Here is a 22,602-nt window from a genome sequence, read left to right on the forward strand (position 1 = left end):
TATTCATTGCAGAGTCTATTTAGAGCCCTGGAACACTACCAAGTGTACTGGAAGAACCACATAAAGTATATCAGTGTTATAGAGGAACTGACTCCCAGGAACAGCTGAAGTGCATAGGTATAGCACTCTGCCCCATGAGTGTGACACTAGATTAGTGCTGGCCTGGCCTCTGGATCAGGACAGAACTTATCTATGCTTAGCTGGGCAACAATTTCCTTAAATGTCCCTGAGTGGTAGATGCTGAGGGTACGGGAAGCCTTTGATACAGGATTAAAGGCCCCGCAGCACTTCAGGCATCCTTGAAAATTTTATTGCCCCACCTCTTAAACCTGGTGGTTCTGTCTTTTGCTATTCTTGCCCAAAGTTTCCATTAAATGGTTAGAATTCCAAAGCCTCCAGTCTAAAAGAAAATGGGAACTGCTGATGACAACTCTATTTGCCAGTCTATCTGGTGCATGCAAAATACAAGATACCAATTCTGATTATTCAATAAATTCAGTCCCTCCAAACCAAGTTACACTCAGTGTAACATTTCACTAGTCAGAAGAGTGAGGAGCAAATGACATGACTTAGTTTAAAATAGTTTGTAAGACTTCCATAGTTTTCAGGTAAGTGGAATATTGGCACTTGGGGATTTGTTTTGTGTCTTGGAAAATCCCACTGGTGTCTGTTGCTACTGGACAGGGGATAAATGAAGATCAATCCTCTATCGCCCCTCACAGTTGTGTAATCTGTGATCTACAGAGTTTTCCTCCCTTAAAAGAAAAAGGAAGGCAAGAGAGTATCCTCTGCAAGACACAGATAGAGAAAATGATTTCCTTTTCTTGCTGAAAATGGTGCCTGTGGGAATTCTCTGGCTTGTGTTACATCTTCATTTAATTTCATTTGAGCCTTTGTATGAATCAATGATGAGGCATTTTCTCTTTCATTCAGAGCCTGTAACTTTGTGTAGCCTTAAAGAATCAACTCCCCTTTGCTTTACTTCCACATGCAAGCCTGAAGGGATGCTTCAGTCTTATGGTGGACCAGCAGGCTTGGAAAAAAGCAGTTCTAACTCTTTGAGAACCAGCACAGCAACACCTGGACTGCAGGAGGATCTTTAGGGCTCTTTTATTTAAAGCAGGAGGAGTTCACTCAGTGTATTTCACTAAGGCTAAACAGCTTGATAACCAAGAAGGATTCCACCTTCTTGTGAAGTTTTTTCTTTGGTATTTTTTTGGGTGTTTGCAGCTAGTATGAAGTTGTATGGCAATTCTGGCTGAACCAGTGTGGGCTTGGACCTCATTATGAGGGATAAATGTGAGCTGCATGTAACCTTTTTCAGCTATTTCTGTTCTAAATGCTCCTGGCTGAATTTTGGTTGTTTGTCAGCATAATTTGTCTGCCAAAGAGGCATTCATTTGGGCACTGACTCAGCCTCTCCTATGGCAGGAGAAAAGGCTGGGGTTGTCACTCTTTCAGGGTTTCCCTAGAGAGTTTTGGCGTGTAACAGATTTAATTACTTGCTTAAGAGAGTTTCTAGAGTTCGCCAGTGCAGGCTAGAAACTGCAAATGACAGAGAAAGTGAGACAAGGAGTGTGAGAGGCTGAATAAAGAGGAATGAAACTGTGATCTCTCCCAGATGTTAAAGAAATTTCTGTGCAGCTGAACAAAGGTGCTGTCTGTCCAATATCATTTTTATTCCAAACCTTCAATATTGCAGCTGACGGCAGAAAATGTGCAGTAAAACATGGGGAGGCCACTGGGTAATATCCCCTGTAAAGTGTTAATTGCCTATTGAGGCTGTAAACTATGTCAATATGCCTGGATCTGAGTTATTGACAGACTCCCATTTATTCCAGCCTCACAAAGCAGGGCTCTTTAGAACTGGGCTCTAATCAGTCATGCTTTACTGAACCCACCAAGAAGCACCAGTCAATAAATGTGCTTGCTGCCTTAACCCTTTGAAGTTTGTAAAATTACAAGTGGGATTGATAACATTGATTTGGGGAGAACACCTGACAGTGGAAACCCTTCAGAAAGGAAAGCTGCCTGCAGTAAATGACACCTGCTTTAGCCTGATGGTTCTTCTAGGGTGGGGCTGGATCTAATCTCACTTGTTCTATCAACACCTGAGGTCTGAGCTGGAGGAGGGCATTACTGCTTGATGTTAATTGTTTGCAGCTGCAGCTAATGAGGAGTGGCCAAGCTAACTGGGGTTCTTTATCCTGGAGTAGAGGAGACCAAAACCTTTTTGCTCTAAACAACACCCCCAAAAGAAGTTGGATCAAAGTGGGGGTCTGTCTCTTCTCCCAAGTAATAAGAGAGAGGTCAAGAGGAAAAGACCTTAAGTTGTGCCAGGGGAGGTTTAGGTTGGATATTAGAAGAAAAGTCTTCACTGAAAGTGTTTGCAAGCACTGGAGCAGGCTGTCCAGGTAGGTGGTTGAATTCCCATGTGTGGACATGTTTAAAAGATGCAGAGATGTGGTGCTGAGGGACATTGTTTAGCACCAGACTTGGAGAATTAGATAATGGTTTGACTCAGTGTTGAAGGTTTTTTCCAAACAAGGTGGTTCTGTGCTTCCATGGTTTTAAGGCTGTCTGTAGTACATTTAACACTGTTAAAAATGGTGGTATTGGTGGCATTTGGTTTCTGATCACGTAGCTGGCAAAAGGCACAGGCCTGAGGCCATCAAGCACTAATATTATTTGTGGGAGGTGTGATATGGCCCCTTGTCCACCAGTTGAACACTCTAATTCATTTTGTTTTCCTGGTGTTGATGGGATTCTCTATTGGAACACGTGTGTCTTAAACTGTTGCTGAGCATGGTTGTGCAGTAGCTGTGGTGGCATTTGAGGTGTGAACAGAGCCTCAAATATCAGGCCAAATTCTGCTCTCTGATGGTTGTGGGGGTGCAATGTGCAGGTTTTGAAAGTGTCTGAGATGCAGTGTGGCTTGTAGAGTGCTTTGAGATGAAAGACTCACTGATGTGAGGATAAAGGCTTACTGGTGGACTTTACCTTACTTGGTTACCTGTGAGCATTGGAGCTAGTAGACTGTGTGGGCTGCTTTGGGATTTTTTTGGTTTGTTTTGTTTTTAAACAAGATGCCTGAAGCCTGGGGATAGCTGTTTTTTATTTGCAAGGAACAAAATCCAAATAAATACAGATGAATGTTGTCTGTGAAAGCTGGAAGGGAAACAAGACAAAGGTGCTGCTACTGCATGACATAATCTGTAACCAGTAAAGGTCTTTGAAGTGCTGCAAAGAAATACAGCTGGGGCAGAACCCTTCTTGGTGCATTTGCTTCTGAAAATATTTGTTTGTCTTGTAAATCTGGTTAAGTGCTTCAATCTCATGAAGTTCAACAAGGGTAAGTGTGGAGCCCTGCGCCTGGGTGGGGAATAACCCCCTGTACCAGTGTAGGTGAGGGGCTGACCTGCTGGAAAGCAGCTGTGTGGAGGAAGACTTAGGCATGCTGATGGACAGCAAGTTCTCCATGAGCCAGCAATGTGCTCTTGCTGCTGAGAAGGCCATCTGGGGTCCACTAAGAAGAGCATGACCAGCAGGCTGAGGGAGGTTCTTCCTTTCTACCCTGCCCAAGTGACACCACAGCTGGAGTATTGTGTTCAGTTCTAGGCTCCCCGGTTTAGAAGAGACAGGGAACTACTGGAGGGCCCTGAAGATGATAAGGGGACTGGAACATCTCTCTTATGAGGAGAAGTTAAGAGTCCTGAGGCTGTTTAGCCTGCAAAAGAGCAGACTGAGAGTGGCTTTTATAATTTCATATAAATATCCAAAAGGTGGAGGCTGTGAAGATGGGACTGGGCTCTTTTCATGGTGGCCAGTGGTAGGACAAGGGGCAACAGGCATAAACTTGAACACAAGAGGTTGCACTTGAACTTAGGGGGAAACTTTGAACATGTGCTTCCTGGTATAGGCAAAATGAGTATTAGGTGGTCCAGGCCTTGTGAGACATGATGATTATGATGACCAGCTGATATGTTTTTTAAACAGTGGCAGCCTGCCTGTGCTTGGTGTTAAGTGCTGCTTTAATAACATTAATTCATTTGTATTTGCTAAATCAAGTGCAGCTAGGATTCAAGCAGGGAGGCTAGACTGAAGTGAACTATTTATTCTGCTCTTCCCCAAATCTTCTGTCACAGCAAAGCCAAACATCTTGCCATTTATTAAGGGATGCATGCAACTAAAATCCATACTTTGAGCCTGAAAATAAGCACCTGTTGGGTAGCTTTCCTATCTGCTCTGGAAGCAATACAGTGTAAAAAGCAGCAGTAGCTTTGTACACTACACTCTGTGGCAAATAAATGTGCTTGCAGGTGCAGCTGTTATTTATATAATCTCAAAGTGCTTGGGATTGTAAGAAGGTCACATTTGGGTGGAGTTGACTGTTTGTGCGAAAGGAGAAACTGTTTCAAGTACATACATTGCTTTGGTAATATGCAGACTAACATTTCAAATGACCACTCCCAAGCTGCAAATGGAGATAATTTGGTTTTGTCAGTTCTTTCCAAACTACTCCCCTGGCCCCCAAAAAAATCTGTACAGATCTTAATAAAACTTCAACTTTTGCAGGCTGGATAAAAATCAGGTAGGTTTCAAGGGTAGTTTAGCTAGTTAATTTTGTTATGAAGCCACCCAAACTTGAGACTGGAAGTGCCCCTGCCCCAGGGTTTGGGATGAAGCAGGTTAGGGTCATAGTGCAGCATCTGTTGATTGTTCTGCAGGGAAAGCTGCTCGGCTCAAGCACACCCCTGGTGTGATGTACATGTGCTTTTCTGAGGGTATGGGCACAGGTTCTTTTCAGAGGGTTGTAAAACACAGCAGTAAGGACCACTGACTGACAAAACTTTTGTGTTTCAGTGTTATTGGTTTATCCAGCATGACATTAAGAGAGTGGGAGCAGTGTGTTCCGGAATATTAGATTTCTTTATTCTCATTGCAACTAAAAATTCTGTGATTGCCTTCATTGGCAAAGATAAGGATGCAAGTTAAACTCAGTCAAATGGGAAGCTTCACAGCTAATGAGAGTAAAATTCATAGACCTAAGACTTACCAGCACCATAGAATAGAATAAACCAGGTTGGAAGAGACCTTCAAGATCATCACATCCAACCTATTAACTGATCCAACCCACCTAAACAACTAACCCATGGCACCAAGCACCCCGTCAAGTCTCCTCCTGAACACCTCCAGTGATGGTGACTCCACCACCTCCCCAGGCAGCCCATTCCAGTGGGCAATCACTCTCTCTGTATAGAACTTCTTCCTAACATCCAACCTGAACCTCCCCTGGTGCAGCCTGAGACTGTGTCCTCTTGTTCTGGTACTGGCTGCCTGGGAGAAGAGACCAACCCCATCATGGCTACAACCTCCCTTCAGGGAGTTGTAGAGAGCAATAAGGTCACCCCTGAATCTCCTCTTCTCCAGGCTAAGCAACCCCAGCTTCCTCAGCCTCTCCTCATAGGGCTTGTGTTCCAAACCCCTCACCAACTTCATTGCCCTTCTCTGGACACACTCCAGCAAGTCAACCTCCTTCCTAAACTGAGGGGCCCAGAACTGGACACAGGACTCGAGGTGTGGCCTAACCAGTGCATTGTACAGGGGCAGAATGACCTCCCTGCAGGTCCCAATTTTTCTGGACGATGCCTTGGGCTGAAGTTGGCTTTGTGGTCGTGGTTATGGACAGGAGAGTGTATAGACTGTGTATTCCCCATCTTTCTAAATTATTTGCTTATTAGAGCAAAGTGTTTTCAGTTTTAAATGTAGTTCATTTCACTATCCTTGTGTCAAAACTGGGAGCACCAGTAAATGTGTACAAAGTTCTGGACTAGGGAGGGAAAAAAACCCACCATGACTATTTCTGAGGAAAGAAATACTGGAAGTTGGAGCAGCAGGGGTATATGTGAGATATGGCTGGTGTTTTTTCCCCCCTGTCATGCTGGACAGAGAGGAATGCAGCTATAGTTTCAATTACCGTTTTCTCTATGCTGTGACCACTAGAGAGCAGGCTTAACTTAGTAAAAAACCTTAATTAGTTCCTGGCCTCTTAATTTCCTTGTTACTCCAACCCCCTTCCACCTTTTTATCTAGGCAGAGGGGACCTCGATGGTTCTGAGCTCTGCCTCCAACGTTGCGCACTCGTAGGGCTAATTAAAACTGCACAGACGGCCTGAACCCCGCATTAAAATTTGATGAGGAATTGATCAGCCAAGCAAACAGGAAATTTAGCTGTGTGAGTGAAGGTAATGTTTGTTCAAATGTGTAATGAGGTCCACAGGGAATATTTATAGGGACCTTAGTGAGGGTTTCAGCAGTTCCTTCTCCTTGAAGTCATCCTAGCTACCTGCCCTCTTCTTCATAAGAGTGTAGTCATGAGGAAATCCAAAGCTGTGTCAAGTCAAAGGGGAGCATGTTTTGGTAAAAGGGTTGTTTTGCTGAGATGGTGCCATATAAAGCTTTGCACAAGGGGTCATGGAACTGCAAATTGACTCTTTTGCAGTTTTGTCTTAAATAATAAAAACAATAAAAGCAAAAATCCACAGAGTCACAGATTGTGAAGGGGCTGGAAGTGACCTCGAGAGATCAACCCCGCTGCCAGAGCAGTGTCACCTATACCAGGTCACACAGGAACGCATCTGGGCAGGTCTTGAATAACTCCAGAGAAGGACACTCCACAACCCTGCTGGGCAGCCTGTTCCAGTGTTCTGTCACCCACACAGTGAAAAAACCTTTCCTCATGCTCACATGGAACTCTCTATGCCTCAACGTCCACCCATTGCCCCTTCTCCTGTCATAAGGCATCACTGAGCAGAGCCTGACTCCATCCTCTTGGCGCACACCCTTTGCATATTTATAAGCATTAATGAGGTCACCCTCAGGCTCCTCTTCTCCAAGCTAGAGAGCCCTCCACTCCCTCAGTTTCTCCTCATAAGGGATATGTTTCACTCCCCTAATCATCATTGTGGCTCTTTGCAGGACTCTTTAAAGCAGTTCCCTGAGGTCCTTCTTGAACTGAGGAGCCCAGAACTGGATGCAATATTCCAGATATCCTCAGCAGGGCAGAGTAGGGGGAGAGGAGAACCTCTCTCGATCTACTAGCCACAGCCCTTCTAAGCCACCCCAGGATGGCATTGGCCTTCTTGGCCACAAGAGCACAGGGTCTAAGGAACTGTGTTGTAAAATGGCTGGTAGAACTCCTTACAGTATGTTAGCTTGGTCAAGAAGGATGAGCCACTGTGTTACAATAGATGTTAGCCTTATCTACACAGACTTTCGGATAAGCTTTAAAAGCTGTCAGCACACAGGTATTTGGAGGAGAGGCAGTGTGCTCTCAGAGAGGGCCCTCAGCAGATTTGATCTGTTTCTAATAATTGCCCAATAGAAAGTATAAATGTTTTCCATGTGCAGCAAGCAGCTCTATTTACCTGCTTCTTATTTATCACTGTCCCAGGTAAATCAGCACACACAGGTGAAATCTTAGATAGATACCACATTCAAACCTGTATCTGAGAACCATTTCTATGGAAAACTCCCCTCAGCCTCTGGCAGCAGTTCAGCTTGACTCTGGAAGCTTTTTCCTTCCCTTTTGCAAAGTATGCCTGCCCAGTGGTGAGTCTCAAACACAGCACATCTCCTGGTCTCAACTCCATGACATCCTGCAGTTTCCTTCCAGTGCCCCTGAAGGCTGCTTCCAATTTTGACTGGCTATCAATAGGGGTGAGGCTGGTACCTAGGGCTTGACATTGAGGAAAAAGCTGGAAGATTAGTCCAAATGCTGTGATATAAAACAGGAAAGGAGACATGGCTCACTTTATGTAAATGGGGTGAGGGTAGTTCCCAGTGGGAGCCCTACATGCTGATAAGTTGTGGCTGCATTCCCTGCCAGTGTGCATACCACTTCACTGGGAACACTATAGACATTCAAGACTAAAACCTCTTGTTTAGGAATAGGAGGGGAATACAAACCCCAAACCTGCTGCTTCCAGAAGTGCTGTGAATAGTGATGGAATACATCATGAGAACTTAGCAGAGCAATAGTGTTTTAGAGTTAGAATTCAGGTAAGTTTTGTCAGTTTAAAGTAGATATAGAATAGCACTAACACTTGGCAATTTTATGCCTTTTGAGTGTTGTAGCAACAGTAGTGATGGTATTTGTGTGGAAGGAAAGCATTATTCTTACTTTCTAGAGGAAAATATTGAAGGGAGAAATTTGGAAATACTAAGCTGTAGTCTTAAATGATCCCAAAAAGCTATGGTGTCATAATGTCTGAACTCACTTTTTTAGTGGGCCAAGGAAACTAAATTCCTGCTCTTGTGCTCAGGACACTGGAATAAAAGTTACTTTTGTACATCTCGGGGTTTACAACAGCATCTCAGACCATTTTCTAGGAGGAGCAGCAGTAAAAAGGCAGTGTCAGCACACTCCAAACTGAGCTGGCTGCCTTGCTGCCAGGGGCTAGCGTCTGCATGCTGCTGCACAAAGCCATGGGGACACCTAGCTTACTATATCTAAAATATGCTACTCCATCAGACCCTTTAAACATTCATTTATGAGTCTAAGATTCATCAGAAGAGCAGCTGTATTTAATTCCTGTCTGTGTTGAATCAGAACATGTTTAAATGAGGAACCTGGCAGGGCACACCGACCAGACTGCAGCATCCCTCCTGTGGAGACCTGGGCCACTCAGCCTGGTTTGGTTGCACGGGAAAAGTGTTGTGCAAAAAGCTTTAATGTGGACTGGAAGTGGAATCCAATTACTCATATTGCAGTTGTAAGTCACTTGTTTACATCCAGCTTTATGGCTGTTACTGAACGTGTTGCTTTCAACATCCTTGACACCTCATTCAACATGAGATATGTGGATTTCAACCAAATATGAAACTTCAGGGACTGTCAGGAAATCTTATTTTGCATTCCTTCCACCTTGTTAATTGCCAATACTGTTTAGAGACTGTGGGACGGACCATGGGACTGTAGAAGCATCCATTAACTAAGCAGGTAGGGAATGCATTAATCATCAAAAGCAGGATAATTCATAGGTTAGGATAATCTGCTGGGATTCTTCTCTTGGATGTTAACTCATTTTGGCCTTGTTTATTGGGAGTGTTGTTGCAAAGTGCCAACAGCTTTGCCCTGGCTGGAGTGAGACTCACAACCTGGAGCCAAGAGGTGTAAGATTTGATTGCAGGAGTATCTGGATGCAGGCTGAATGCCTGCATGGGAAGTGAGCTGGTACGAGGAACCATTTTCTTTGGAAGCATTTTGCCCTGAACACCTCATACTTTTATTTTAATGATAACTTGTCATTCCTGATGCCAGCTTTAGAAAAAACAAACAAACAAATGCCAAAACCTCCCCAGCAAACAACCCTGAACTTTCCATTATTGTTTTAACTTAAAGTTTCATTACCATCTTCATCTTCTACAGAATACTGAACAGGGTTGGGCTGAAAACTAATCTCAGTGCAACTGCTGTCCTTCCTGGTAGCTCTCCATTAACAGCTCCACTTTGAGGTCAGTCACTGAACCACTTCTTCAATCAATTTGGTGACTAGAATGTAGGGCTTCATGTAAGAATTTAGGTACAACTGAGTCAGAGATCTTGGAGGAGTCCAAGTCTACTTTATTATCACAGCTGCCTCTATCAATCAGACTTGTAATCCTGCCAAAAAAAGATAAGTGTGGTTTATTTAAGCTGATTTTTCCATGAAACATCACAATGGTAGTTCTAGTCTGCAATTCTCTGTTGATAGTTCATGAACAAATATTTTATTGTTTTGCCAGTTAAGACCAGACTTAGCTCCATGTTTCTCTGGAGCCATCCCTAACTCTTTTCAAATGGAAATTATGTTGGCAGCCCAACAACTTTCAGCATTTATGAGGTTGTTTTCCATGATGTATCCAAAAGTTATCACTCCACTAGTTCCTTTAAAACTCTTTGGTCTCTGTTATCTTGACTTGCTGATTTAATGTTTTGTTTTGGTTTTACCTTTGGCAGACAGATGAAGATAATGCAGGCAACTTAGTTGCTTGGTGGCAAATAACCTCTCAAACCAGAGCAGAGTCATGGTTCTCTGTTAAACTTGATGTAGCTATAGCATCTAAGGGATGCATATTGGCATCTTTTGCTTCAAATACTGACAAAAAAGTGTCTGTGAAACACTCCTGCCTTTTATCATTGTCTCCATGTATGCTTTTGTTGTCTGTATTGGGCCCTGAATGTGTGCTTGGGTACAGGGGGCTTGGTGCTGTGGTGGTTGCTGCATACGCTGCTTAGTTATTGGCTGTTGATATTCTGGGTTTGTTTTTATTCTTTCATTAGCCTCCTCTTATCAGATCTTTAAAAGTTTCCTCAGATTGCTTTTCAGTCTTCCTTAAAACAGAACTTTTTGTTGGGGTTTTATTTGGGCAGCATATTCTTTTAAAAGATTGTTTCTGTCGTTATGGTTTTGTTAGCATCCACTTCAATGTCCCCGAACAGTTTGCAGTTTTTTAAGGGTGTTTTGGTTATTGAATTAGCTCATAGAATCAAAAAATGGTCTGGGCTGGAAGGGACCTCCAAAGGTCTTCTAGTCTGACCTCCCCACAGTCAGCAGGGACATCCCCAACTAGATCAGATGGCCCAGGGCCTCATTGAGCTTTACCTTGAATGTCTCCACCACTTTCCTGGGCAACCTGTGCAGTGTTCCACCACCCTCATGGTAAAGAACTTCTTCCTGCTATCCAACCTAAATCTGCCCTTCTCCCGTTTGAAGCCATTGCCCCTTATCCTGTCACTCCAGGCCTTTGTAAACAGACTCTCCCCATCCTTGCTGTAGGCCCCCTTCAGGTACTGGCAGGCTGCTATCAAGTCTTCCTGGAGCCTCCTCTTCTCCAGGCTGAACACCCCCAGCCTGTCCTTCACAGCAGAGGTGCTCTAACCCCCTGATCATTTTTGCGGCCCTCCTCTGGACCCTCTCCATCAGGTCCATGTCCTGCCTGTATTGAGGGCTCCAGACCTGTACACAATACTTCAGGTGAGCAGAGTAAAGTGGTAGAATCACCTCTCTGGATCTGCTGGCAGTACACCTTTTGATGCAGCCCAGGATGTGACTGGACTTCTGGGTTGCAAGCTCACACTCCCTGCTCATGTCCTGCTTCTCATCCATCAGCACTACCAAGTTCTTTTCCACAGGGCTGCTTAGTTGGTCAGCTATTGCTTTGAGTCTTTCAGGCAAAGAGAAAAGGTCTTTCTAAAGACCACAATGTGAAAGGTGTGGAGAAAAACAGCTAAAATGTACTCATTATATTACTGTCTGTATTAATTCTCCTGGCTTTCATCTTTCAGCCCTCTGAAAAATGTTGGTAACTTCCTCTACTGGTAAAGCTCCTGTTGGTTTTAAGATCCTTGTCTGTGCAAGTATATTTGACAGACCTGCCTCTAACAAAGAACCCGTGTCAAAGGAAAGGTTTAATGTGCAAGTAATGTGATCAAGCACTAAGTTGCCTTCACCAACAATTAAGTGTAACAGCACCTAATGGCAAGCTAGGTAGGATCTGCCTGAGGGCAATTTCTACCCCTGCTGCTCTGCGGCATCGCTGTCTGACTTAATAAACTTTTCATGCACAAAGTTTCAATTAAAGGGATCCAGCTTTGTGTTTCAAATCAAATCAGGCATGTGTTCTCCATAGGCATGTGGTTGGGGTGTGAGATGCTGGGAGCACTCCGCCTCTGGTACATGGCAGGTTAGAAAGGACAGCTGGCCCACAGCTTGCCCTGGTAGCTACAGCACCGTGGAGAAGAATCCTGGTGAAAACCATCCCCAATGTGTCAAAAGGGTCAGGGTGGATTTGAACCCCACTCAGGGAGGTTGACTGACACCTGCCTTGCAGTGCCTTCCTTCAGGGCTTTAAATAAAATGGTTTGGGCCTGGAATGCAGTGTTTCTTTCAGAGAGAGGGGAACAGAAAGCAGGTTAATTATGTGCACATCTGGGAAAAAGAAGGGCTGTCATTTTCTGAGCCTCACTGGTATGCCCAGGACTAATATTGAGGCACAAACTGCTATTGTAAAGGTGTGTGTGGGGGGGATTTCCTTTCTTTTTAACATGCTGTTTGATTTTGTGGTTGGTGTGTGTTTGGTTTTTGCTTGGGTTTGGTGTGTGTTTTCATGTTTCTTGTTTTGGTTTTGTTTGGGGTTTTTGCTTGTTTGGTTGGTTGGTTTGTTTCTGAAATTTTACTTTAAGCAGCATTCTCTCATTGTCTTCCCACTCCCCTTTGCTGCTCCAATCTGAATCCCCTGTGGGTGTTGCTCTGCTTCAGTTGCTCTGAGGCACAGAATAAACATATTCTCTTGAGATGTCTCTTTCTCATTGTAGTCTCTCACCCAAACTCTAATTGCTCTAGGAACACTAATGAGCATGTCATCAGACTTCCCTGCCATGGTGGTAAATGCTGTATTCATGTTATGGACAGGGAATACATCTAAGCAGGCTCACTCTGATTTCATTGGTAGAACTAGGAAATACTTTGATTTTTGCTGGGTTGGTTGGTTGGTTTTTTAAGTGGGACCTTTCTTAAAGCCTCATCCTTTGCATATTTTTGTAACAAACCCATTTTCAAGAGAATAGGATGCTGTACAGCTTCCAGCAAGTTCAGGTAGAGACAAACTTGGAAACGGTGATGCATGAGGCCAAATGGTAACTAGCAGAAGTAGAGCAAAGGTGCAGAGGGATGAGCATGATAGGCAGACCCACACATCATAGCTTTCATAAAAAATAGTCTTAGCTGAGCAAAAAAAAAAAAGCCTCAAGTGTGTTTAGGAGATACCAGATGGGGAGGTGAATAGCAATTAATGGGAGCAGATAGGTTGGAGCTGGCTAATCTGAGCTGAAGGAGCTCATGCTGAAGCCTCTGCAGGATAAATTCTCTGTTTTGGGGAAGGTGCTAGTGCCAGATACTCTGCTCCAGCACCAAGACCTAAGGCAAAGATAATGCTTTTCACACTTTTTCAAGTTTCTGTTAAATCAGAATGCAGGCTCTTTTTGTGTGCTAAGCTGGCATCAGAGTTCTACAGAGATGTTACCAGCTTTTTGAGGCAGTGTGGACCACTGAAGCTTGCAATACTGGACTTGTGTTGGTTTTGTTTTCTGTATTTTCCCCCAATCCTGCAGACTGGTCAGTCACCCAACTTGTCTGCTTCCTTCCCGGGGTATTCAAAGAGTTCAAACCCAACAGTTCACATCCTTCAGTATTTCTGAGGGTTATCTTTCTGTGTTGCTCCTTACCAAAAACTTTCAACAATTTTTGGAAGGCTCCTCTTGACAGAAAGCCTCAAGAGCCCAATCTTCAAGATGATTCCTTCTGGAAGTCCTTCAGCATCCCAGGAAAGACTTCTCACAAAATGTCCTGTCATCACTTCAGATTCAGTTCTGACAAGAAGCCACAAGGGTCCCATTCATAAAAGCCTTGCACATCATATTATATGCCCACAGTTACTGTAGACATTTCTGGGCTGCAATAAACTTGTGTGACAGAAACCATTCTTCCTTTTTACAGGTGACATCCTCAAATTGCTGGGTCCTACTCTCCATTGCTTTGCACTTCAGCTGGTCTTATCCAGTTATGCAAACTCCTACCAGATTGGAACAGTAGCATTTCATCGTCTTGCCCAGGAGAGTTCCTGTCGGCAGAAGTGAAAGGCAATGGAGAATTGAGTTATGTAGCTGCCCTCCCAAAGTGAGCATTTCAAAGTTGTTCATTCCAGAGATAAATGAAGGTGTGGGATTTGAAGATGGCTTGGACAAACGCTTTACATTGTGTGTGACCTCTAAAAATGAAAGGGACAAAGATGGTGCAATGCTGAAAGCTGCAGAACAGTCATTAGCAGGGGAAGGGTCAACCTGTTTGTCAGAAGGACAAAATTAGATTTGAGAAGGCATTTTGGCCATGGGGCCTTCCTTAGCCTGAAGAAGAACAGGATGTTGTTCAGTTTTGGCGTGTCCTAGTGTCACCATGCCCCGAGGAAGAGCCCCAAGGCTGAAACCTTTATTTCTAATTGTTTTGTAAATGGCTTTTTCTTCCCTTTTTGGCATTCAAGATGACACCAGTTTTGAACAGTAGAGTTTCCGTTGGACAGACACTTCCTGACCTAAGGAAGAATGTTAGTCCATATTTAGTCACTAATTTGTTGATACCTCCCTTGATTTGGTCTGTATTCTCTTTTGCTAGGATGAGTTTGTGGCTTGTGCAATATCTTAAGTGGTCTGTATGGATATTTCACCCAGAAAGAGTAAGAATACCAAAGAAACCTGGGAGAAATACTAAATGTCTTTCAGAACAGGTTTTAGTCCTGTGTCTGCCCCCAGAAACTTTACTGAAGTCTTAAATCAATGCTGTACAGGTGGTGAGCTCTTCCATCTTTAAATTTCATCAACAAGATGATCATGGCAAGCTTAAGTAAGGTCAGAGTCTCAGCGTTGGATACTCCAGTACTCTGGTAGCTAGTTTATTAGTGCTCTTGCCATCACTGAGTAGGAGCACCCTTTGTTTCCCACTGGGTAAATCAGCTGTTTGGGAAACTAAACTTATTCCTGGAATCTGTGTGGTTTTTACTGGTTTTTAAAGATGCTTCTGCAGGAGGCATGGGGGATTGATTATAGTGATAGGTAAGGTGAGGTTTAATTTTTCTAACTGTTAGTATTAAACCATGATAGGTGTTCTGGTGCAGTAAACTGCTGTGGACATTTTCACAGAATCACCAAAGTTGAAAGAGACCTCAAAGGTCATCAAATCCAACCTGTCACCACAGACCTCGTGACTAAACCATGGCTCCAAGTGCCATATCACATCCCCTCTTGAACACCTCCAGGGATGGTGACTCCACCACCTCCCTGGGCAGCACAATCCAATGGCTAACAACTCTCTCAGTGAAGAACTTGCTCCTCACCTCGAGCCTAAACTTCCCCTGGCACAGCTTGAGACTGTGTCCTCTTGTTCTGGTGCTGGTTGCCTGGGAGAAGAGACCAACCCCCACCTGGCTATAACCTCCCTTCAAGTAGTTGTAGAGAGCAATAAGGTCTCCCCCGAGCCTCTTCTTCTCCAGGCTAAACAATCCCAGCTCCCTCAGCTTTTCCTCATAGGGCTTGTGCTCAAGGTCTCTCCCCAGCCTTGTTGCCCTTCTCTGGACACATTCAAGTGTCTCAATGTCCTCAGCCTCATGAGAAACTGAACAGTCTGAGAAGTGGAGACATCCAGGATTTCTAAATCTTTACTGCCGCTTCTGAAAGAAGCTCCACTACCTTCAGAATCTACTGATAGGCAGATCATCTAGAAATCTTAAATACCTGGGGCATGACTTTCTCATTTCTTGTGGGGAAGCTGGGTATAAATACAAGCTTCTGATTGGCAAAAGTCATGGGTGTAGCTGTGTGGCTAACTTGCTTATCAGAATTAATCTTTATTTAGATTTCAAGTAAGATATTTCTTATGTGTAGGTTGAATTAATGCTTCTAGCATACTCTGACATTTATGGAAGAGTTTTGGTTTTTTTCTTGAATCATGTTAAGTTTGGAGCACAATAACATAGGCAGGGAAATTTGCTTTGTCTAACCTTTCTGAAGTGAAGGAAATGATTAATTTAGAAGCATCAGTGTTGATGACTAGAAAACAAAATGTTGGACTGCAACTGTAGAGACTTTTTACTGGTAAATAGAGACTCCTGAGTTTGCTATAATTACAGAATTTGTAGGTCCAAAATATGTAATAAAACTAGTGATCTGAAAGGTAGGAAACTGTGAGATGACAGCTTAATATCTTTAGACTTCCAAAGATCTATAGATTGTTATGTATCTAAAGACATTAGATGTTATATATCTAACATGTCCAGAGAAGGGCAATGAGGCTAGGGAGAGGCCACGAGCACAAGCCCTATGAGGAGAGGCTGAGGGAGCTGGGATTGTTTAGCCTGGAGAAGAGGAGGCTCAGGGGAGACCTTATTGCTGTCTACAACTACATGAAGGGTGGTTGTAGCCAGGAGGGGGTTGATCTCTTCTCTCAAGCAACCACTACCAGAATAAGAGCACTGTGTCAAGCTGCACCAGGGGAGGTTTAGGCTGGATGTTAGGAAGAGGTTCTTCACAGAGAGATTGGTCATTAGAATGTGCTACCCACAGAGGTGGTGGTGTCACCATCCCTGGAGGTGTTCAGAAAAAGACTGGATGGGGTGCTTGGCACCATGGTTTAGTTGATTAGATAGTGTTGGATGATAGGTTGGACTCGGTGATCTCAAAGGTCTCTTCCAACCTGGTTAATTCTATTCTATCCTATAGGAAACGATCTTCTAACAAACTGTGAGATGACAACTTAATATCCTTAGACTTCCAAAGATCTATTGATTGTTATACATCTATAGTTCTTTGAAAGATCCTGAACTTAAGTGGCTTTTGTATCTTCCTTATATTTTGACATTTTCCTGAGAAGTTTGTTTCCAAATGCTTAGGACCTCAATCAGAGTTTGAATCACTAAGATGTCACCTAATTAATGATTATTGGAATGTTTTTTCAACTCTGCTTTTCAAGGTATTCAGTGAGTATTTGGAGTTTTAATTATTTTTTCTTTTACTTAATGTGTTTTCCAAATGGCCTCTGTTGATGTTTGACTTGCAGCTAGTCCCAGGTTAGTTTTCCTTGTGATTCTGTGATTTTTGTGATGTCAGTCACATCAGCTGTGTGAGATAGCCCACCTATGCAGCAGAACAATGGAAAATGAATGCTTTGGGGAAGACACTTGACCACTGAACTATCTTTTTCTTCTTTGGCTATAACTGGCCATACTAGGGTGCTTGGTTGCATGGGTTAGTTGATTAGGTGGTGTTGGATGATAGGTTGGACGTGATGATCTTGAAGGTCTCTTCCAACCTGGTCCATTCCATTCCATCTTCTCTTCCTAGGATGGGGTTTTTGGAATTGGATATTTCGTGATCATAACACTGTACTGACTCTAGAATTGAAGTGTTAAATCCAAGCATATTTCTAATCTTTTTAACCAGCTACTGGCTTGGGGTGGCTACTTGGCTAATAATAATTGATAGCCCTTTTAGATATACTTAGCCCCCCTTTGGGGCTGTTCAGTCTGGAGAAAAGAAGGCTCTGAGGTGACCTTCTTGTGACCTTCTGGTATCTGAAGGGGGCCCACAAGAAGGCTGGGGAGGGACTTCTCAGGATCTCAGGTAGTGATAGGACTAGGGGGAATGGAATGAAGCTGGAGGTGGGGAGATCCAGGCTGGACGTGCGGAGGAAGTTCTTCACCATGAGAGTGGTGAAGCCCTGGAATGGGTTGTCCAGGGAGGTGGTTGAGGCCCCATCCATGGAGGTGTTTAAGCCCAGGCTGGATGAGTCTCTGGCCAGGCTGATCTAGTGTGGGGTGTCCCTGCCCATGGCAGGGGGGTTGGAACTTGATGATCCTTGTGGTCCCTTCCAACCCTGACTGATACTATGATACGAAGACAGTCATCTTTCCAAAAGCATTGATTAACAGCTCATGTGGGTACTACTTCAGTGGGACTTTGCCCTGAGGAAAGGCAGCATGGACAGACCCCTTTGCAAGATTTGTTAAAGAACACTCAAAAATTGCTGCCACAATTACAAGCTGAAATACAAAATAAAACAAAGTAAAAGGCAAGCCCAACATGAACTGATGATACATCAAATAAAAATGTCTTTAGCTTTGCCCAGAATGTCAGGCTGTCCTTTGCAAAGAATGACTTCCAGAGGGGCAAGAGGCCTGTGGGTGAAAGCTGGCCTGCCAGCTCTCTGTGTGCTTATAGCAGATATTTATAGCATGCTTAGAAATGTAAATAGAGGGCATACAAAAATGCTGAGTATAAAACATCATCAGAGATGACATGAATCCTGGTGCTTAATGAATCTAAGCAACCAGCTTTACAACCTTTTTGTTTTTTTCCTAAGTGTATTTTACCATACCCACAGACCTCCAATAAGTGGGAAGAAACTTAAACTGTTGCCTTGAGCTGTTGTGGCAGATCTGGATTGATGCAACTGAACACACATGAGAGGCTTGGAGGCTTGGGATTGGGTTTTTCATGGGGTTTATATTTGATTTACAAATATACCCAAAGGCACCACTGAGTGTAAAGCTTGGAGTAGTCATTAAACTGTATTATCTGATTCATGTGGATCTGGGACCATTTATAGCATCTAACTTCTTCATTCTAGAGAGATGGAGAGGTTTGAAACTTGGATGTCAGGATCACCCTGCCCTTCCCTGCATTGTTCAGAGGGATGGGGATCTAGTTTTGCCCCAGCATAGAAAATGTCAAGTACCACTATACAATTTCTTATTAGGTTTTTACTCTGGCTGTTACTGATTTGAAGTGACTTTAGTGAGGCATTTTCAGAGCGATGGCAAAAAGATGGAAAGGCAAATAATAGATTTAAATGAGAGCAGAACATCAGGAAAAATCTGGTGGGGTTGCATCACAGTAGCTGACCAAAAAGCCTCCATGAGGCAGCCATGGAGTCCCTGTTTCTTGAGACATTGATAAGCAGATTTGGACAGTGTATGGCCAGGAAGTACAGTAGTTGTAGGAAATATCCTTAACAAGTTATTTGAGGCCAAAAACCTTGAGGAGCTGGTTGGGGAGATGCAATTTGGGTTTATGAACTGACAATATGCTTAACAAGTTATTTGATGCCTGCAAAACTGCTGGGCCATGCTTAAGCAAGAGGGTTACTGCTGCTCATGTTGGCCAATATATTGTATTTGGTGATAATTGTGATAAATCTGAACATCTCCAGGGAAGGGGCATCCACAACCTCCCTGGGTAACTGGTTCCAATGTCTCACTACCCTTAATGTCTAAATCTACCCTCCTCAAGCTTCAATCCATTCCCTCTCATCCTATCACAAAAAGCCCTTGTAAAAAGTCCCTTCCTATAGACCCCTTCAGGTACTGGGAGGCTTCTCTAAGATGTCCCTGAAGCCTTCTTTTTTCCAAGCTGAGGAGCTCCAGCTCTCTTAGCCTTTCTCCAGCCCTCTGATCATCTCTTCATGTCCCTCTTCTGGACCCTCTCCAGCAATTCAACACCCTTTTTATGATGGGGGCCCCAGAAGTGATTGCAGCACTCCAGGTGAGTGACTCTCATGAGAGCAGAGTCACTTCTGTCATTGTGCTGGTCATTGGGAAAAGGAAGACTGAGTTCTGCCTCAAATCATCCTCTTGTTTTCCTGTTTAGTTGACCCCTGACTTTACACAGTCACAGTCTGTGAGTAGGGTCTGTGTGCTACAAATGTGTGGAGAGAAAGAACTTTTTAACTAGGATTGGGAAAAGAAAACCTCTTCACTAATGCTGAGGCACACTTGTATTGTGCATCATGGAGAGAGGGAAAGTACATACTCACATGGTGGGAGTTTGATCTGGGATTGCAGCCTTTCAGGGAAAGAAGTGGATATTTGGGCACCTGAGCTACTGTTCTCGGGAAGTGTTGTAGCATTGCAGGAGCTGTAATTCAATATTAAACTGGCTTCTTAGCAAGTCACTCTGCATTGCTAGAACATACTGAAATGTTTAAACTTTCATCAGACTGATGGGGAAACAAAATGCTTCCTTCCCCCTGCCCTATGTGCACATGGAAATCTTCAGTTTGTCTGAAATGGCTCAGTGGGGGAAGGTAGAAAAATAACTTTTTAATGCAAAGCTCCTAAGCTGTCAAATTGCTGATAACCAAGTACCTGAACTGTGGCAAAGGAAATAGAGGACTGATCTGTGTATCTGTTTGGATAACATAAGTAAGGAAAGAAGGGTTTGTTTTGAAGGCTGAAGGGAAGATTTTTGGGCCTTTGGCCAAAAATAATAGAGGAGTTCATATTTTTTTTTGAGATTGATGAAAAATGGAAAATTTCATGCTTCCACTCCAATTTATTTTTGGTGCTATTCATCACTAAAGCAAAAAGTGTTATTTATTGCCTTTAGAGTGGTTTTCCTACCAACATGGCATAATGTCTTTACCAAAGAGTTTTGCATCTTTGAGTTCAAAACACGTATCAGGATTTACTTTTTTGTTCCTTTGGTGAATGCTGCTGCTGTTCTTATCTAAAACACTGCTTTTTGCATTGGCAGAAATGGTGAAAAATGACCCAATTTCAGATTATTTACACAAACCAGCTTTGGTTCCACACTTCACTTACAAATATACATCACGGTACCACAGCGTTTAAGCTCAGGCTTAACTTTACGCTTGTGAATAGCTTTATTGACTGCAGTAGAGTTACTCACGTAGGAATCTTGGTATGTCACGTTGTGTTTAGCAGACTGGGTTACAGAAAGGTAGAGAGGTCTTGCCTGGAAAGCCCTGGGCTTGTTGTGAACTCACAGCTTGGATTTGCAATAGGCTTCCTTTATAATCTTGAATCAGTTGCTCTGTAAGACTTGGTTCCCATTTCCACCTTCATTCCCAGTTTCTCTTCACGTACTTCTGGTCCTTTAGCTATTTTAATATTCATAAATTCTTTCAGATGGGAATTTCTTAGTGATTAATGTGTGATACTTCAAGTACTGAGTGTATGTAGATGCACCAGTATAAGAAGTGGTGTATCCCTGTTCTGCTCCCTTCCTTTTCCCCTTGGAGCACGTGTGTCTCTGCTCTGAGGAACTGGTGAGACTTGATAGCACATGTGGGCTCGTTCCTTCTTTCAGGTATAAATATGTGGCAGTGCCTCTTTCAATAGAGCCTTGCTCCCCTCTGGAGCTCAGATATGCTTTTAATTTCCCCTCTGTGAATGTCATTAAGGGAGCTCTGGTTTTATTTTTATTAATTTCCAATTTTCCAAAATTAAAGATTTTATTAAATCATAAATCTAGGTCAAATTGAGCTTGAGATACTGAAGCGCTTCTCTAGTGCGTTCATCCACATGATCTTTTCTGTTAATCCAACAAATGTCTTCTTTTTGTAAGCAATTCTGTTTCCTGTTTTTCACCCTCATCCACAATAAGCACCTACATTTGTTTCTTCTTTTTCTTCTAGCCTAAAGATAATTCATTAAAGTAGCTCTCCCTCCCCCTGTTTCTGATCCACCTACTAACACCCCCCTAAAAAATACCATCAATATTTCATAAACTTACAGTGACAAATGTATTTTAATGTGGTCCACAGAGAACCCGAGATTGATTGGCCTCTCAGAAATATGACACGTTTCAAAGCAGGATATTCATGGAGTGTTTTAGTGCCTACATTAGTCAGAGAGAAGCAGCGCCTAAATTTATCATAGTTATGGCTTTCTCGGTATCCATTTTCTTTTAGCCGCTGACAGCAAGTATCTGAATGGTCCCTATTGATTGGCTTTGTGGTTCTGTCTTTAAAATGCATTGGCTGTGGGGGTTTTCAGATCAAATTAAGCCTTGGCTTCCTGGAGTTTGTGCACATCTACAGCGCAAGTGCGGACAAAGCTGGCTTCATTCATGCTGATTTTCATTCACAAGGGCGTATGTGTATGGGCAAGGGAAAACTGCAATTCCACTGATAGCGTGGATGAACTGAGCCCTCTTCTCTGAAAGCAAACATTTTGTAATCCCAGAAGGAAGCAGCAAGGAAGGATGAGGGACAGGAAGCACCTACTGCCGCTGTTTGAGTGCGAATGGACTGATGGTGCGTGGCCTGGGCAGCCAGCGTCGAGGCTTGGGAGAAAGCTGAGATGCTTTCACATCTTAAGTGCTGCTTGGTATCCCTGCTCACAAGGAACATTATCTGATGGGCTGTGCAAATAGTCTGTGCTGCTCCACTCTCTGAACTGGAAACTTGTGTGTCATTGGATATCCTTCTGCAGCGCTACATCCTTCACGCAGACCATCTCGGCACTGTAGAGAAGTGTGAATGTTCAGTGTGGTGGCCAAGTGTGAGGGTTACAAAGAGGATGATTTTCATGACAAAATAGGTTATTAGGTTTTTAAATGTGGAGCCAAATAAAGTACCACCTTTATGCAGTTTTAACTGAACTCTGTAGATTTCACTGCAGCTCAAGTGAATTGAGTACTTTTGGTATGTAATGAAGCTAGGAAGTTTGAAAAGTTCTCATCTCTTACCACCCCTGTTCTTTTTTTAACCATATTTCCCCCCCTCCTTCCAAATGTGCTGATTGTATTTTTGAAAAGCTTTAAATAACTCCAAGAGGAGTTCTACAAATCTGCTTTGGTAAATACACAATTGCTCATTAATAACCTTTCTTCTTGGTGTGAATTGCAAGGCTGGGGCAGAACCAATGTGCCTGATGAACTGCACTCTTTAATTTACAGAGCACTCCTTCAGGCATCTTGAGATGAGATACTTGGTGTGCTTGAACTGTTTAAAATTCCTAATTTCTTCACTCCTAACCCCCCACTCCCAAGACAGTTTATCAGTGTCATCAATCTCATTCCTCATGAGTGCAAGCCCCATTTCTAAAAAGCAAGAAATATGAATTAGCTCCTGGGTTATGCCTCAGCACATGGTTCAGCTGGCTTCAGATTTTACTCCAAACCTTTTGCACAGTCCTGTTGTAACACACTGGAACGTCAGCAGTGCCTGAATGTGGGTGGACAATCAGAATAACAGTGTCTTTAGGAGGGCA

Source organism: Melanerpes formicivorus, unplaced genomic scaffold (assembly GCF_026170545.1).
Source record: "Melanerpes formicivorus ecotype bairdi unplaced genomic scaffold, bMelFor1.0.p_v2 SCAF_19, whole genome shotgun sequence".
In the NCBI taxonomy this organism is placed as follows: domain Eukaryota; kingdom Metazoa; phylum Chordata; class Aves; order Piciformes; family Picidae; genus Melanerpes; species Melanerpes formicivorus.